The sequence below is a fragment of the Heloderma suspectum genome, chromosome 10 (genome assembly GCF_057233095.1).
Source record: "Heloderma suspectum isolate Gila_16-S chromosome 10, 16-S_ref, whole genome shotgun sequence".
Taxonomy (NCBI): Eukaryota; Metazoa; Chordata; class Lepidosauria; order Squamata; family Helodermatidae; genus Heloderma; species Heloderma suspectum.
Window position 1 is genome coordinate 9,120,754 of NC_139467.1, and position 16,911 is coordinate 9,137,664.

At 47.6% G+C, this 16,911-nt stretch overlaps 1 protein-coding gene and 1 pseudogene across 5 annotated transcripts in view; one reads left to right on the forward strand and one right to left on the reverse strand.

Moving 5' to 3' along the window:
- Positions 1–16,911, forward strand: part of LOC146337616 (very-long-chain 3-oxoacyl-CoA reductase-like) — a 106,611-nt gene that overhangs the window by 62,718 nt on the left and 26,982 nt on the right. Inside the window, exon 1 of one of the 4 annotated variants that reach the window (XM_084815005.1) lies at positions 10,337–10,685. The exons of 1 other annotated variant lie outside the window; for it this stretch is intronic. The gene's annotated coding sequence lies outside the window, so the exon portion shown is untranslated. Of the gene's footprint in view, positions 1–10,336; positions 10,686–16,390; positions 16,703–16,728; positions 16,851–16,911 lie in introns of those variants that run through there. 2 more of the 4 variants (XM_084815006.1, XM_084815004.1) reach the window with 2 other exon arrangements.
- Positions 14,506–16,697, reverse strand: LOC146337619 (NADH dehydrogenase [ubiquinone] 1 alpha subcomplex subunit 13-like; annotated as a pseudogene). Its single transcript, XR_014785042.1, has 2 exons — positions 16,411–16,697; positions 14,506–15,667 (listed from the first exon to the last, which is right to left on the reverse strand). The product of XR_014785042.1 is annotated as an NADH dehydrogenase [ubiquinone] 1 alpha subcomplex subunit 13-like (transcript).

Sequence of the window (16,911 nt, forward strand, 5' to 3'; positions counted from 1 at the left end):
GTCCTCTGGACGCGACTGTTGCTTGCGCGCCAAACGGGCGCTACGCCTCCTTTCCGAGATGAAAAACAAGATGCACCTTCATGGAGGGGGGAAGAACCAGGCGAAAAGTGACAGGCTTAATTTAGGCCGTAATCTGGAAAGGATCCATGCGACGGGCCACGCGCTTCTTCACGGGAGAGTGAGAGGGGAGAAATCAGGTGGACAACCAAACCCAGTCCCCCAGCTGCAGGGGCGGGGCGGGGCGGGCTGGAGACGCTGGTCTTCAGTTTCTTTGTATGCTGCTTTCAGTTTCGCTTGTTCGATGGAGTCCTGTAAAAGGTGTTGCACCGAGCGCAGCTCCTCTAAAAACTCATGGGCCGCAGGTACCGAGGCCGGACCAAGTGAGGAGGGGAAAGCCTTGGGATGGTACCCAAAACTGGCAAAAACTGAGCCGATAGAACCCCCACAGCAGTTCTGATTCTGAGGAGGAACAGCAATCCGTGGGAGAGGGAGCACGCTCATCTCTCACAGGCACAGCAGCTGGCAGAGATTCCTCCTGCCAGCATTCCTGGGATAGATAGTGACCCTGGCAGTGAGAGAGTGCTGGAGGGGGGCTTGCTGGACGCTCGGCGCAGACGCAGGGCGCGACAACAGATGGAGGGCGCCGAAAGGGGGTGTAGCGCTCATTTGGTGCACAAACAACAGTCGCCATCAGGAGTGCCCTGGCAGCCTCTTTCAGTCTACTCTAATAGCTAACTCAAGACACAGACAAAAGGATTTTTTTAAGGGTTTAATCCTTTTACTACTTAATGACTCTTTCAGATGCTAATCACCAGCGACTAAGCAAGGAACAGCAGAGTACCTATGCTCCAGGTTAGGCAGTTGGTCCCCATCTGAAGGAGAATTATGGGAAGACCCCAAACTTATGGGCTAGGAAGAGATCCTCCCTCTTTCCCTTGGGTCCTCGGGCCGCAACCGTTGCTTGCGTGCCAAACAAGCGCTACGCCTTGTTGGTAGTTTACACAACAGCATAAGTATTGCTCTAGAGTTGCATTGATGCGTTCAGTCTGACTATCCATCCAGAGGTGGTGAGCAGAGGAAAGCCGTCGCGTCACATTGAGTAGCCCCAGTAGCTCCTTCCAGAAATGGGCTGTGAACTGGGCCCCCTATCTGAAATGAGCCCCTCCGGCCATTCATGGAGACGGAAAACATGTGCCAAAAAGAGCTCTGCCGTCTCCCTGGCCATGGGCAGCCCGGAGCATGGGATGAAGTGAGCCATCTTAGAAAATAAATCCACTACCACCAGAATGGTAGTCTTACCTTGTGAGCGAGGCAAGTCGGTGATGAAGTCGAGGGAGAGCAGCTTCCAAGGGCCTGAGGGGGTAGGCAGGGGGTGAAGTAAGTAGGGATGTACGAAAGTCACTTACCTTTTCGCAGGTAAAGCCCTTTGTTGTTGTTTAGTCGTTCAGTCGTGTCCGATTCTTCGTGACCCCATGGACCATAGCACGCCAGGCCTTCCTGTCCTGCGCTCTCTCCCGGAGCGTGCTCAAGTTCATATTCATTGCATCCGTGATGCTATCTAGCCATCTCATCCTCTGCCATCCCCTTCTGCTTTTGCCTTCAGTCTTTCCCAGCATCAGGGTCTTTTCCAGGGAGTTTTCTCTTCGCATTAGGTGGCCAAAATATTGGAGCTTCAGCTTCATTATCTGTCCTTCCAATGAGCACTCAGGGTTGATTTCCTTTAGGATGGACTGATTTGACCTCCTTGCAGTCCAGGGGACTCGTAAGAGTCTTCTCCAGCACCACAGTTCGAAAGCATCAATTCTTCGGCGCTCAGCCTTCCTTATAGTCCAGCTCTCACAGCCATACATTACTACTGGGAAAACCATAGCTTTGATTAGACGGACCTTTGTCGGCAAGGTGATGTCTCTGCTTCTTACTATGCTGTCTAGGTTGGCCATAGCTTTCCTCCCAAGGAGCAAGCGTCTTTTAATTTCATGGCTACAGTCACCGTCTGCGGTGATCTTGGAGCCCAAGAAAGTAAAATCTGTCACTGCTGCCATTTCTTCCCCTTCTATATGCCAGGAAGTGATGGGGCCAGATGACATGATCTTAGTTTTTTTAATGTTGAGTTTCAAACCAGCTTTTGCACTCTCCTCTTTCACCCTCAACAAGAGGCTCTTTAGATCCTCTTCGCTTTCTGCCATTAGGGTGGTATCGTCTGCATATCGGAGGTTGTTGATAATTCTCCCGGCAATCTTAATTCCGACCTCTGATTCATCCAACCTGGCATTTCTCATGATGTACTCTGCATATAAGTTAAATAAGCAGGGTGACAATATGCAGCCTTGTCGTACTCCTTTCCCAATTTTGAACCAATCGGTTGTTCCATGTCTGGTTCTTACTGTTGCTTCTTGACCCTCGTACAGGTTTCTCAAGAGACAGGTAAGGTGGTCTGGTAGTCCCATCACTTTCAGAATTTGCCACAGTTTGTTGTGATCCACACAATCAAAGGCTTTAGCGTAGTCAATGAAGCAGAAATAGACGTTTTTCTGGAATTCTCTTGCTTTCTCCATGATGCAGCGAATGTTGGCGATTTGATCTCTAGTTCCTCTGCCTCTTCGAAACCCAGCTTGTACTTCCGGTAGTTCTCGGTTCGCATACTGCTGAAGCCTAGCTTGTAGGATTTTGAGCATCACCTGGCTGGCATGTGAAATGAGCGCAATTGTGCGGTAGTTTGAACACTCTTTGGCGTTGCCCTTCTTTGGAATTGGAATGTAAACTGACCTTTTCCAGTCTTGTGGCCACTGTTGAGTGTTCCAGATTTGTTGGCATATTGAATGCAGCACTTTAACAGCATAATGTTTTAGGATTTTAAATAGCTCAGCTGGAATACTGTCATCTCCACTAGCTTTGTTGTTACTAATGCTTCCTAAGGCCCACTTGACTTCACTCTCTAGGATCTCCGGCTCAAGTTCAGTGACCGCACTATCATGGCTATCAGGGACATTCAGATCTTTCCTGTAGAGTTCTTCTGTGTATTCTTGCCACTTCTTCTTAATCTCATCTGCTTCTGTTAGGTCCCTGCCTTCTTTGTCCTTTATCATGCCCGTCTTTGCACAAAACGTTCCCTTGAGATCTCCAATTTTCTTGAAGAGATCTCTAGTCTTTCCCATTCTGTTGTTTTCCTCGATTTCTTTGCATTGTTCATTTAAGAAGGCCTTCTTGTCTCTCCTTGCTATTCTCTGGAACTCTGCATTCAGTTGGGTATATCTTCCCCTTTCTCCCTTGCTTTTCGCTTCCCTTCTTTCGTGAGCTACTTGTAAAGCCTCATCAGACAGCCACTTTGCTTTCTTGCATTTCTTTTTCTTTGGGATGGATTTCGTTGCTGCCTCCTGAACAATGTTACGGACCTCCGTCCATAGTTCCTCAGGCACTCTGTCTATCAGGTCTAATCCTGATATGATTGAGGTCATACCTGAATGGTTTAGTGGTTTTCCCTACATTCTTCAATTTAAGCTGAAATTTTGCTACAAGAAGCTCATGATCTGAGCCACAGTCGTCTCCAGGTCTTGTTTTTACTGACTGTATAGAGCTTCTCCATCTTTGGCTGCAAAGTACATAATCAATCTGATTTCGATATTGAACATCTGGTGATGTCCATATGTAGAGTCGCCTCTTGTGCTGTTGGAAAAGAGTGTTTGCTATGATCAGAGTGTTCTCTTGGCAAAACTCTATTAGCCTTTGTCCTGCTTCCTTTTGTACACCAAGGCCATGCTTGCCTGTTGTCCCAGTTATTTCTTGACTTCCTACTTTGGCATTCCAATCCCTGATGATGAAAAGGACATCTTTTTTTGGTGTTAGTTCTAGAAGGTGTTGTAGGTCTTCATAGAACCGATCAACCTCAGCTTCTTCGGCCTCAGTGGTTGGGGCATAGACTTGAATTACTGTGATGTTGAATGGTTTGCCTTGGATTCATACTGAGATCATTCTATCGTTTTTGAGATTGTACCCCAGTACTGCTTTTCCCACCCTTTTGTTGACTATGAGTGCTACTCCATTTCTTCTAAGGGATTCTTGCCCACAGTAGTAGATATGATGGTCACCTGAATTAAATTCGCCCATGCTTGTCCATTTTAGTTTGCTGATTCCCAAGATGTCGATGTTCAATCTTGACATCTCATGTTTGACCACTTGCAGCTTACCTTGATTCATTGATCTTACATTCCAGGTTCCTAAACAATATTGTTCTTTACAGCATCGGATTTTCTTTTCACCACCAGACACATCCACAGCTGAGTGTCCTTTCGGCTTTTTCCCTGCCACTTCACTCTTTCTGGTGTTACTTGGAAATTCCTTCTGCTCTTCCCCAGTAGTATATTGGACACCTTCCGACCTGAGGGGCTCCTCTTCCGGCGTCATCTCTTTTAGCCTTGTGATACGTTCCATGGGGTTTTCTTGGCAAGAATACTGGAGTGGGTTGCCATTTCCTTCTCTAGTGGACCACATTTTGTCAGAACTCTCCACCATGACCTGTCCGTCTTGGGTGGCCCTGCATGGCATAGGTTATGGCTTCCCTGAGTTACGCAAGCCCCTTCGCCACAACAAGGCAGTGATCCATGAAGGGGCGTGAATAATTACCAGATGTGAATTATTGCCTCACATAGAACCTGAGCCTTCTGCCAAGTAATTATCTAGATGGAGAAGTTGAAACATCCACCGTCAAAGTATTCCCAGTCCCTTCTACTGGATCTGCATGGGAATACTGGCAAAGCAGAAAAGGCTCCAAATAAAAACTTTGAAGGCCTTCACGTATTGCCGGTTCTCAAGGTTCTACTGCAGGTCAACATCTGCAGCATTTTGGCAGAGGCTCCTGGTCAGATGCCTGCCACGTTGGTATGTTGGAAAACTAGGTGCAGTTGGCTTGCAGTGGAAAGGCAGAATGCCAGCTTTGTTGTAATGTACGATAAAGTAATCTTGAATGGGGATGTGACTGAGCCCTCATAAATGGTGCAGAAAGAATGGAAAGAAGAATGAGGCATTCTCAAATGACTTGTAAATGTTGGAAAGTCTGGTGTGACTTACAGCAGAGTTGCTTTAGAGAAAGCGTGGTAATACAGCATTGAATATTAGAGGGAATAAACAGAGCCTAGAGCCAGTTTAGAAGACGTTCAGATCAATTTACTTTATTAGTGCTTTTATACACATCATCAGAGAAGGCTATCTAACACTGTTTAACAACAAGCACCTCCTACAGCTGGGTGCGTGAGAGTAAGTAAATGAAGGGATGAGATATGGTTACTTGCTTCCTTTCAGGAAAGAAACACATGGTGCTTGTTGAAGAGGCAGAAGAAGAAGAAGAAGAAGAAGAAGAAGAAGAAAGAGGAAGGGGGGAGCAGGAAAAAGGAAATTATCAAGCTATAGGACAACAAGGGAGATGAACAAGACAAGCGGCTGTTGATGCAACACGTTCTCTATCACCCCCTAGTCTCTGGAAGCATGCGGAGTTGTTCCTGTTATCCAACACTAACATTTCGGAGAAATTCTCATGGGTTGGACTTGGTTTCATGGGCTTACCTTACTTAGGAGGTGGCCGAGAAGTGTGCATGAATGCCCTGTCTTTCATTGTACAATCATCTCTCTGGCAGCCTGTAGCCTCCTCAGCTTCCTACACTTCGATTAATGCCCAGTTTACGGTACCATGAGGTAATTCCTCCCATAGGGCTTTTTCAGATCAGGATGTGCAGGCAGCCTGGGAGGCTAGCTGTGAATAGGTAAACTCAAAAACAGCACAAAAATAAATTATAAAACATCCTGAATGAGGCAGAACAACGGAAGCCCCTTTCATGGGGGAAGAGACTTTCAGGAAATTGGAGGGCAGATGTTGGCAGCGTGCTAACTCCACCTCATCCCTGGAGCCAGAGACAACACTCCACCCCCCTCACACCTGCATTGTGGTGGATGCAAACTGGGGGCCAGTGCTGCCAACGCAGTTGATGCTGCTGCAGCACAACCCCCCCCCCCGCCCTTACCCAAAAAGAAAGCTGTGCTACAAGCCCTGCCAATGGGGAGCCCTACCTGGAAGAAACTGTGGATAATTTCTCCTCCCCCCTGAGAAATTCGATGAAATTGTCTCCCAAATGTCTCTGCCCCCAAGGAAAGTGGAGAAATTCAAGAGGCCATTTGCACTCAGCTCTGCCTCAAGGCCCCCCCCCCCCCCGCCGCTTTCTCGGGCAGCAGAGGGTGATGCCAACATGAACGGGTTATTCCTCTCCTCCATGAGAAAGCAGGGCTAAAAGACTGAAACATTTCCTGCTGCCAGAAGAGAAACCTCCTCAGTCTTTTGCTCTGCCTGGTGGAGAGCAGCAGGGTCCCTGGCTTTTAAAAAAAGGGAACCGAATCTCCTTTCTCTCTCTCTCTCTGCCACCATTCCATCATTGCTTAATCAGCGAGGGAAGGATTAGCTTGCTGAAATTGTCCCTCTGTCCATCGGGGCTCCCCTGGGCAGCAGTGAGGAGGCGCTGGGCAGCTGCTCCCTTGCAGCTCCTGAGCATCGGTGGGAACCTGCCGCGACCGAGCAGTCAGCACTTCTGGCCTCCGCCACAGCTCCTCAGGAGGGGGCGGCGGGCCGACTGGGACGCCATCCCTCGCCACCACTGCCTGGTCAGACTGAGGAAGCCCCAGCGGCTCACCGGTGGAGTCAGGCACGTCGCTGAGCGAGCAGGAGGGGAGCCCGTGTGCAGGCAGCCCCTCTGCCTCGCTGAGGCAGACTCCGGCGGCCCTTTTGGAGTGGGCCTGCCAGAGCACCGCGCTGTTTCTCCTCCTGTATTGTCCTCCTCGGGGGGCTCACAAGTAGCCAAGCCCGGTCCTGGAGACCAGAGGCCCAGCAATGCCTTTCAGGGGAACTGCTGGGATTGCTGGATCAATGGTGGGTGTCCCATATGGAAGGCTCACAGCGGTGGCGGCCTAAAAGGCGCCATGGCAGGAGGAGGAGGCCCCCCTCCTCCACATCCAGTGGGTTTATCATGTTCATCCCCCTCTTCCTCATCGGTTTCAGAACCCTGCCCAAAGCACAGGGGCAGAACCAGGTGCCACCGGGGGTGGGGTGGGGACACAGGATATCCAGGAGTGGGGAGGAGCTGAGCAGTCAGTCATCCCCAGGCAAGGCTCCCCTTCCTTCCAAAAGGCCAAAGCCAGCTGGAGAGCAGGGAGAAATGAAGTCCAGCCCTCCTCCTTGCCCGAACCTCCCTGGGAAGGCTCACCCTGGGAAGGATGGAGGCCAACTCTGAGACAGATTCTCTGCCCCCCAACCAGTAGCTGTATCTAGGGAAGGGGAGGGCTGGTTTTGAACCTGCAGCATCTGCTTACTCAAACCAAGGCAACCACTACCAAAGACCAGCTGCAAGAATGTGTGGTAATCTCCCCCACCCAGGCTCCCCAGGCCTCCTGTTATGGCTGGCTCCTTGGCGTTGCTCTCGGAGTTCTAGCTCTTCCATCTCCTCCTTGGATTCCTCCAGTGGGGGCATGACAGCCTTTAGCAGATCATAGCACAAGAACAGCCCTGATGGATCAAACCAAAGGTCACTTTAGTTCAGCATCCTGTTTCCAACAGTGGTCAGCCAGATGGTTCTCAAAAACTCTTAGGCAGAGCATGAAGCAACAGCCTTTCACTGGTTCTGGCCCAAGCATCTGGAACTGAGAGATCAATTGCTGCTTCTGAAATTTCTGTTACTTTGCATAATTTTGGGCTATAAAAGATCCCTTTGTTTCATGTGTGTTCAGTCTAGCTCTTATGGCCAATAGCCGTTGAGCACTCATACCGGTTTTAAAACCATTTCTTAAGCCACGGCTGTGTGTGCTTGCTTTTAAATAATATTCTGCACATAGGCAATTTAAATTCTGCACACCAAGAAAAGCAGATTTCTGCAACCTGCATTCATCATGCAAGTTGAGAAAAATTGCAACATTTCTTCTTGTTAGTCTGTGGTTTGTTTCTTCTTGCACGGGATCTTTCAGCTTTGAGTCACTAAGCCCTACTGAAAATAGGCACCTTTTGGCTAGACAAATAACAAGCCCGAGATAAGGCTTTTCCAAAGCAACAGAGTAACGTATTAAGATAAAATGCTATCACCTCCATCAGCTTAGGCAGGGAGACTGATGGGCAGCGGGGTGGGCGATATAGCAGCAAAACCTCTGATCTGTCTTAGGTATCCAACATAAGGTACCAACACTCAAGACTGACACTAAAATAGATGGGAATTCTAGAGAGGGAGATAGAGTCTCTGTAGACCGCAGCAATGTGGCCCATCTGCTTCTCAAGTCTATACTGACACTGCACCAAATACCCAGGAGAGCACAGCTGGGAGTGACTAACCACTCCCAGCTTCCCCACCCAGGTTTCGGTAATGCATATTAGGCTGGCCCTCTCATCTACAATTAAATCATGGATGAAGGAGATCTTGTTTTGGACTTACCTGGTATCCAGCAACAGCACCACCAGACCTGAGGGCAAACTAGTAACCACCTAGTTGAACCAGAAGAGGGAATAGGCATGTCTAACCCCTCTTCTTTACAACTGGCCCTTTAATCAACCAACACCATAATTCCCCCCACCCATGATCAAACTAATAGGGGCACCTCTCCAGGCTTTCCTATGAATTTCCAAAGCACATATTAAAAGTCCAGTATAAGGCCACACGTTCCCCACTCCTGTGATAAGGCAATAAAAATCCAATAATCCACTGCAGTTTCAGCTGGGCCATGGAGAGGACACCACTGGCCTCAGAGGTGTAAATCTTCTGACACATTTTTCTTGCCTCCATTTCAGGCAGCTGTTGATTTCTTCTCGTGCGCTTTGGATGTAGAATTAGGGATGGCGGAGAATTCCGCCACGGATTCCAGTGAATCTGGCCCCCCGGAATCCGTGGCGGAACGGCCTCCTGCCCCCCCCCCGGAATCTCCCCGTGACGGCACTTACCTGGGGCAGATTCGGCAGCAGCAGCGGCGGATTCGACGGCGGTGGCTGGTCTCCTGGCCAGCTGCGGCAGGGCTGCTGCTGCCGCCATTGCCGTCCTTGCACCGTGATAGGCTATGTAAGAATTTACGTAGCCTATCACGGCTAACGTAACCACCCCCAAAAAACGCAGTGTATGCAAATGGCAGTGGCTACAGCGGCCACCATTTGCGTGGCCTATTTTTCGCCGTCTTACGTCAATATTTACGATATTAATAATATGTAAGATAAAACGGTGAAAAAAAAAAGGGGAACGCAAATAGCGTAGTGGACGCTATTTGTGTTCCTTTATTTTTCGCCGTTCTGGCCTGCGTAAATAGATTACCAGGCTGTGCATCTGCAGGCTTAACAGAAAATCATTGAATCCACGCAACTGAGTGCTTGTACACACACACCCTTTTCACCCATTCCAGTTTAACTGGTGCTGTGATGTTTTCTCGCGGCCCCAATCCTGGGCACTCACTTACCCGGGCGTAAGCCACGTTGAACTCAATGGAACTTACTACCGAGTAGACATAAGATCACCCTGTAGGTCTGCAAGCCTCGAGCAAGCCCCATTGAGCCCCATAGGGTGCTCTGGAACAAAAGAAGACATTGTTTCTGAGGAGCAAAAGAGGACATTGCTTCTCAGCTTGGTGGGGTGGGGGATCAGAGGTGTCTCCCTTCATTGCAGGGAGGCATTTTACCCTCTGCTCCCTCCGACTGAGAAATGCAGAGGCAGGAGATGCTCAGGTCGGGGGCAGGGGGGCTACTTGCGTCTTCGAAGACTGCCCAGTCAAGAAATGTATGCTTGTGTGCAGGGAAATCAGGCTGGAGAAAGGCTATTCTTCGAAGATTTGAAGATATGAAAAATCAAAGTTAATGCCTTAATTTAAAAAAAATCACTTACAGGGTGATCTTATGTCTACTCAGTAGTAAGTTCCATTGAGTTCAACGTGGCTTACTCCTGAGTAAGTGAGTGCCCAGGACTGGGGCCACGAGAAAACATTACAGCACCAGTTAAGCTGGAATGGGTGAAAAGGGTGTGTGTGTACAAGCACTCAGTTGTGATCCTTAATTTTGTTTTTTTTAAAAGAGAGAGAACAAGCCCCTGCTCAGTGCAGGAAGCCCGATTCCCTTGCGGTGTCCCATCCAAAATTCTGACCAGAGCTGATCCAGCTCCCAGATCAGACAAGGGCTGGTGCCTCTAGCCCTCTGCTGGATGGTGATAAAGCTTCCCCTGCTAAGGAACCTATGCTATGGTAGCCAGAAGACCAGATGGGCGTGGGGGGCATCTAGAGCTGTGATTGGACAGGAGGGAAATACAAACACCGCCATATATGGACAGGCGTGGGCGGGGACTACAACCTTGGGAAGAGGATATCAGGGCAGAAAGAAATGGGCAATTCCGGGCCCAATTCGAGGCAGGTCCTCCTAGTGTGAAAGACGAGCGGTGAAAGCTTATTGGAAGGGAAAAAAAAACTAAGTGTAGATCGGGCCCTAATCTGACATACTAACAATTGGCACAAACTAAATGTGTTTGCAGATTCAACAGTATACAGGGATGGGATTAGAAGTAAAATAAACACGGAATCATGTTGAATGTTGAATCTGCACCACAAAACCTCTTTTCAGGGCCAGGGTCCTGGAACACATGAGGCAACGCTGAAGAATATGCACTAAAAATAGAACGCAGAGTGTATTTCCGTCATCGGTGAGTACGAGCAACAAGCCACAATGTATTTGTGCTTGTCTACTATTTTCAGGCAGAGCTCATTTATTTAACTAGCTGTGTGAGGAAGAATAAATAATAAAAACATTACCAAGCTAAGCTTTTCCCACTGCGCAGAAGCAGTGACAGGCAAAAGCTTTGTCTGCTGAATTTCTGCTTGTTTAGTGTTGGACTGGGAGCCGGGAGATTGTCAAGGGCTCCTCGGAGGCCTCTCTCATCTAATCCAGTAGCCACGTCCAGACACAGACAAATGGATTCTTTTCAAAGCTTTATTCCTCTTTTACAACTTAACAACTCTACTGTTAGCAACTAGATATGAGCAGCAGAGTACCTATGCCCTATGTTGGAACAGTTGGTCCCCGTTTGAAAGGGAATTACTGGCAGACCCCTGAACTTAAGGACTAGGGAGAGTCCCTCCCCTTTTCCCTTGGATCCTCTGGGCGCAGCCGTTGTTTGCGCGCCAACCGGGCACTATGCCTCTTTTCTGCGCCCTCCATTTGGCGCCGCTCTCTGCGTCTGCGTCGCGCATCCACCAAGTCTGCTTCCCTCTGTCACTCCCTGGACTGCTATCTAAGCTAGGAATGCTGGTGGGAGGAATCTCCGTCAGCCGTTGGCCCTGGGAAAGAGGAGCGCGCTCCTCTCCCAGGAGCGACTCCTCTTCCTCAGAATCAGAACTACTCTGGGATTCTATGGGCTCAGTGTCCACCCTGACAGAGATCTGGGTTCTAGTCCCCACTTGGCCATGGACGCTCACTGGGTGACTTTGGGCCAGTCACAGACTCTCAGCCCAACCTACCTCACAGGGTTGTTGTTGTGAGGATAAAATGGAGAGGAGGAGGATTATGTACGCCTTGGGTTTCTTAAAGAGGACAAATGGCGGGATAGAAATGTAATAAATAAATAAAATAAATAATAAAATTTTAAGGCACGAGAACCCTGCTGGAAGAAAAGTTGTTAACCCACAAACAGATGGTTGGGGAGGCTGACAAGTCAGAGCCATCACAGGTATGTTTCGGCCCCAGCAGCCCAGATCTTCAGTCACTGAAGCACTGGGTCCTCCCCGTTCTTCCGTTTTGCGGCTACAACACTGTACATGCTTAACTGGGAGTAAGCCCCATCCAACACTGTGGGACTGACTTCCAAGTAAACATACATAAGAACGGCACTGCAAGCGTTGGGGACATACTGTAACTACCCAGTTGTAAGGGAAGGGTAATTTACACAAGTGCAGAGACACATAATGTATCACATTCCATTATTCCATTCTGGTGTTGAATAGATTTCAAAGACTGTTTCTCCCACGTTCGGTGAAGCAGTTGGGGGAGTCGGGTGACAGCAGCCCGGAGCAGTGGTGCGGGCAGGGGGTGTTCCGCTGGATTCCCAGACAGAATCGGGCACCCACGCCATCTCTAGTTAAGAGCACAGCTCGCTTTTGTTCAGCATTAGCTATCTTATTTGCTTCAAATAGAACGAAAGCCGTTCTGCATAAGAATCCCAGGAAGCAGGTTGACTGGCATCAAACTCTTCGCTATGTCTAAGAGCAGCCATTTTTATTTTAATTCTCTTTTTTTAAAAACACAGGAGTCGCTCAAGTTCTTAAGTGGGTCTAGCTGACTGCTTACCAGTTAGCTGTGTAAATGGATTCACAGTCTTTGCTGCCTGTATAGCTCTCCGCATCCCATCCTCATCCTCATAAAATGTTGTATAGGTACTATGAATGACTGCAAGAATCAGCAGGCCTCAAACACAACTGTTCTTTATTCAGTACACATAGAATTGAGGTCTTAGCAGAAATGCCACCCACTGTTACTTTTCCCAATTCTACAGGAGCTGCCAAGGTTCAAAAACAATAACTAATCCACGGTGGCAAATGGACATAGCCAAGGTGGCTAATTGTAGATCAAATGAATTATATGCTGGACTACCAGCTACATTTAATCAGGTGGCACAATATCTGGCACACCCAAGTCCCTATCCGTTACGGGTAATTATGACTAAATGTTGGCTGAACTGTATTCCCTTGAGGGAAGTAGAGGGAAGATTTCATAATGTGCCCAGGCTGTGTTGGCTATGTCCATTCGGGTGCAAGAAAGTAGAAGATCGAATTCACTTTCCGCTAGAGTGTGCTAAATATGATGACTTGAGACTCATATTTTTCCACTCCTAAAGAAAAAGAGGTTGGAAACATCAAGGGATAAGGTGCTTATGTTATTAAATGGACTGGATTATTATGCTGCTTTGAGAATGGCAAAATATATTAATTCTGCTCTGAAAGTGAGACAAGGGGCTTTGAATTCAACACCCCCAATTTTGTTTTAAATATTAAATGTTTAAATATTAAAAACTTAAGGGTTGTTGTATTTCTGGATGTAACCAGTGGCTGTATTTTAGTCAAATACGTTTTAGCTTTATGGACTGGTTTACTGTTTTTCAAATGTCTGGTTGTCAACGCAGTAAAATTGAACAGAACAGTATTACTAACAGAAATAAGGCTCATTGCAAGATAGCTGTTTTTGTTAAATTATTAGTTTTTACTTGGCCAAGTATACCTGTAAAAATTAAGTTTTATTATTTCTATTTGCATTGTCTTTTTTCTCAGAATATTTTTTTTGTCATGGTATGGCACCATTTAACAGACCAGGCTGGATTATGACATGCTGGACTGGTTTGCACAATCAGAACATGCCATCGTGGCTTAAATAAGGACTATTGTAGGGTCATGTGAGGATTGTTTAACCCGCCAACAAGCCAGGCCACCCAGGTTTGGATGACATGACAAGCTGCAGCCATGTGGTGATCATGCAAATTGCACCCGGCATGTGCCACGGCTCACAACAAGCCACCGTGGCTTTTTAAGGCCTTGTTGAAGAAAACTTCACAGCTTATTCCAAGTGTTCACATCTTTATTCAAAGAAAACAAAAGATAGAAAAGAAAGCATATATATACAAAGATTCCTACAAAATTCTTGTAAAGAGGTTCTCCTTGTTTACATTTTGTTACGAAGTACCCCAAAATTCTGCTGATCTGGGAAAATGTGGCCTGAATCTGGAAAGGGACTAAGGTTTTTTTGGTCTTGGAGAAGGGCGGACAAACAGGTCCCATAGGATGTTACGGCCTTGCACAACCCAAGAGGAGATGCAGACTTCTTGCATAAACTTTCTGGCCAGCCACTGTGCTCTGATTGCCTTAATTCCTCAGATAACACTTACACATTTCAGATCTTGCCTCAAGAGAACAACTACAGAACCCCCACCATGAAAATATTTTATGCTGATTTCTAACCTTCCTGTTTAAGCCAAATAGAAGGAAAAATAAAGAATTCAATGTCTTTTAAAGCTGTAAGACCCTGAAAACCCAATACTGTGTAAGCAAGCATGCTTACACGACTCTTTTGTCACCTTTGCTTAAGATCATCACTCAGATCCCCCTGGCTATCTTGCCCCCTTGGACCTGTAAAAGCTGGAAATATGCACCCATCAACTCCCATCCTTTCCTCACATCAGGAAAGAACGAGAATCTCATTGTCGTCTTTCTTCCCTTAATGGATGACACCTAAAAATCCATTTTCCCACATCCTCGAGTAATCTTGTAAGAAAGATTTGTTTTGTTTTATTCTGATTACTACATTCTGAGAGAAAAAGGATAAAACCAGCAACCCAAATTCATAGAACAGGCAGCGAAGGAGAGAAGGAAAGAGGATTACTTCCATCCTTCCTGCTCAGAAGAGCACCCCCTCCTTTTCCTCCCTTTTTTCTCCCCTTCTTTCCCAGAGAAGCAACTCAACAGAACTTCCCATCACTTCACAAGTCAGCAGATAAGGAGAGGTAAATCTTTGCATCATCTTCTATTCTCCTTCTGTCTTTTCCTCCCTTTCCCTAAAATTCCACCCGATCCCAAACTCCAAAACTTCTGGGCTTTAGGGCTTTCTCCACCCACTTTCTCCCAACCCCTTTTGTGATTTTACTCTCTCAGCTTTGGGGGGTATCAGGTTTTCCTAAGCGCCCAGAGTTCAATGCCAAAAGATCCCTCAAGTATGTCCCTCTTTCTCTACATGATAATAGCTGCAAGGTTTATTGTATGCACAAAAGTGGAAGAATGAAACAATACCAACTGTGAGTGAGTGGATCATGAAAATGATGGAACTGGCAGAGATGGCAAAACTTACGATTATAATTAAAGAAGGGTCAACAACTAAATTTATGTTAGATTGGAAACCTTTTATATTTTTCATTTTTCATTTCATTTCATTTCTATACCGCCCAATAGCCGAAGCTCTCTGGGCGGTTCACACAAACCCTGCTGCCGCTCACATGTAAAACTGGCAACCAAATTTAGCGTTGTCGAGCACGCTCTGCGGGTGCAGGTAAAAGAGCTCGTCGAGCGTGGGGGGCACCCAGCGTGTGGTGTGGAACAGAGACTCACCGACCTGCCAGCTGGGGATGTCCTTCATGATCTTGGCCTCCTCGTCGAGATTTTGACGCAAGATGCATAGCATCCTCAGCCATAAGAAGGGGAAAGATGGCCACTCGCGTCTCCAGGTCCTCGATGTTCAGGCGTCGCCTCTCTCGGTTCCATGTCACAAGGGAATAATAGCCATAGACGAGGGTCCCAATTCCAATGGCGAACAGGCTATAGCCCGAGAGCCCCCGCCGGGGCAAGTTCCTCTTGTAGTCAATGGGCCCGTATCCGCCCGGCGGCGGCATGTCCTGCTTCACCTTCCCAGCTCCGGCTGCCATCTTGGGAGCGGGCAGCTCGCTCCCGGCGCGACGGGCCCTCCTCCGCCTCCGGGCGTCCCCCTTTGATGATGCTGGAGCTCGCTTCGCGAACGCCGGCCCCGGAGTGCCGTGACGGAGCCTCCGACCCGCCCGCCGCGGGTATAGAATTTGTACAAGAAATTGAGAAAAATGATATCTATGTATGTGGATTTTGAACTTTGAGATGGTTGATTCTCTTCTTTCTGTTGCTGTTAAAATTAGGAGAAAGGAGATATTATCTGTGAACTCAATGTATGATATACAACTAAGATAAGAACTAGAGAATAATAATAATAATAAGCATTTGTTGTGTAAGGGGAGCCAAAGGTAGATATCTTAGAATCTTAAGAGATATTTTAGTGTATGTGTATTGTTGTTGTGTTGTTGTTGTATGTTTTTCTTTAAAAAAAATATTTTTTTTTAAAGTATGTGTTTGGTTTGCATGTATGTGATATGTATGTCCATGTAAATTTTGTTGTCCAGTCGTTAAGTCTTCGTAACAATTTCAAACAAAGCTTTTATACAATGAATGACAAGGCACACCTTGAGCTTATGCTGGTTGGATACAGAACATTACAGAGGTGGGACGAGTTGTATAATACTTCTGATTGGTTTGTAGCTGCCACATAGTAAAACAATGAGCTTCAGTTGTCGGTGTCATAAGCACTTCTTACTGTTCTGGTTTTATCCAGCTTTTCAGGTGGCACTGAAGCTTGGGGCTTGGAATTTCCCCCTCTTACCTGTGTTGGCGGGTCCACTGAAAGAGGCACATCAAATCCCCCTTGTTCCATTGCTTCCATAGATCACGTGACCCCAAACGCTTGCCGAAACTCACATTTATTACTCCAAAGGTGTCAAGTTACATCACCGACACGCCACACAAAACAAAATATACACTGCTAAGCCAGGGAACCGCTACAACTCCCAGCAAAGTCTCTCTGAAGTTGTGCACCTTGGCTTGTAGGCATATAAACTCCTCTGTTCTCGCGGTCTTCCGAGTCTGTTGGGGAATGAGCTCCGAAGACAGGAGTTCTTTCGCCTTGCCCTCCCCTCGGAGTCGTTCCTCAAGACAGGATTTTCTAGCCCCACTCTCACACCTCCACTGAGGACGCAGATAAGCAGTTTCCCCAGGATAAGGGCTGCCTGGGACTTCCACCCACTAGTTTACTCACTCTGGGGCCGAGCTGGCTCTTCGGCTAAGTCTCCCGCCACCTGCAGCCTTGGGCTCCATCTCTTCCTGCCAGGTCAGCGCATGTTTCTCCGCCCTTCCGTCTTTTCCGTCTCTGCAGCCCCTGCTGTCGCCAGTTCCTCTTCCGCATGCCGTAACAGCTGCAGGAATCAGGCTAGGGGCTGAAACACTTCAGCTAGGGGCTGAAACACTTCCTTCCCCTGGTCTGTGCCCCCTCCTTCGGCTTGCCTAAAGTCCTTGTCCTCCACGTGGTTTTGCTTTCGC